This window comes from Phodopus roborovskii, unplaced genomic scaffold (genome assembly GCF_943737965.1).
Source record: "Phodopus roborovskii unplaced genomic scaffold, PHOROB, whole genome shotgun sequence".
In the NCBI taxonomy this organism is placed as follows: Eukaryota; Metazoa; Chordata; class Mammalia; order Rodentia; family Cricetidae; genus Phodopus; species Phodopus roborovskii.
This window is the reverse complement of record NW_026125397.1, coordinates 3607073-3608892: the sequence shown is the minus strand read 5'-3', so window position 1 is coordinate 3608892 and position 1820 is coordinate 3607073.

Sequence of the window (1820 nt, the reverse complement as noted above, 5' to 3'; positions counted from 1 at the left end):
TTTCCGCTGAGTAGTATTCCATTGTGTAGATGTGCCACATCTTCTTTATCCATTCTTCAGTTGAGTGACATCTATGTTGCTTTCAGGTTCTTGCTATTACAAATAATGCTGCTATGAACATAGTTGAGCAGATGTCTTTATTGCATGGATGTGGATCGTTTAGGTATATGCCTAAAAGTGGAATTGCTGGGTCCTGTGGTAAACTAATTCCCATTTTCCTGAGGAACCGCCATACTGATCTCCAAAATGGCTGTACAAGTTTGCACTCCCACCAGCAGTGGAGGAGTGTTCCTCTTTCTCCAAAATCTGCAGCGTAAGCTGTCACTGGTGTTTCTAATTTTAGCCATTCTGACAGGAGTAAGATGGTAGCTCAGAGTTGTTTTGATTTGCATTTCCCTGATGGCTAAGGATGTTGAGCACTTTCTTAAGTGTCTTTCATCCATTTTAGAGTCCTCTATTGAGAATTCTGAGCAGGTTTTTTGAAAGCAAGAAAAAAGATTGTGCGCACACAAAAATGCTTCTAAATACATTAAAAGTAGCATCACCCTTTTTCTCACAATCGATAAGCAAATAAAAATAGATGGGATTACAAACTCTGCATGTAAGCATTCTAATCTTAGAGGAATTGAAGGCGAATATCTGCAGCATGCTTCCCTAGGAGAATTAGATAAAGCTGTGTTCTACAAAGCAGAGCGCATGATGTTTCGACTTGAGGCTTAATGAGGGTTTCAGAAAACAATATTCAGTTCAGGGATTTTTATCACTCAGACAATTCATTTCCATAAGTTAAATTTATTCATAACATTTTAGAATTTATTACATTCTAAAAGACTTCACATCACCACCCCCACAAATATTTAGCCATATGTGCCAGCTGTTGATTGTAGACCTGTCGCAGGAAACTGGGCATATTTCCAATCAGATGTCTCTTCTGTGTCCAAAACAGAGCATTTTTAAAACACAGACATTCTGTGCCGAAGGATCATCAATCTCCAAATGAGCATATTTGGGAGAGTGCACAGTAGTTCAGGGTGATAAAGCTGAACGTCAAGGACATTTTCTAATGGTGTGGTGCCATTAAAAGCCAGAGCCTGCTTAGTGCTTGCACACACATAAACTCACATATGATCACATCCAAAATAACTGTAATAACTAACTCTCTCTTCCTCCCTCCCTTCCTCCTCCTCCTCTCCCCTCTCTACTCCACCCGCTGTGTGTATGTTTTCACTTTATTTTTGATAGTTTCATAGATTTATATGGTGAATTTTGATCATTTCCCCTCCCACTCCCCTTTTCTATCCCACTTTCTTTTTCCAGTAAGTCTGTAAGGAGTATGGTTTTTCCGCCCACCATCTGGTCTTGTCCTGCCGCCGCGCCAGCCCCAAATAACACACTGAGACTCTGTATTTGATATTATACTGTTGGCCAGTTACTACTTTCTTATCGGCTAGCTCTGTCTTAAGTATTAACCCATTTGTGTTAATCTATGTATTTCCACGTGGTCTTCTTACCCGGAGCCGACTGCCGTGTACTGCTCTCTCCAGACTCTCCATCTTGGCTCCTCCTTACTACTTCCTCTTTTCCCCTTGTCTCCTAGTCCCTCCTCTCTTGCTTTCCTATTGGCCAACAGTGCTTTATTCATTAACCAGTATGAGAAACATATATACACAATGACATCTCCCATCATAAGTCCCCTCTTGCAGGGATCCAGGAGACCTCCCCCTGCATGAGGAATTACGGCAATCAGTGGATGATGGAGGGCAGGGTGTCATTGTTTTGGTAGGGCTTCACTGTAGCCCAAAGTGGCCTGAAACGAGGCT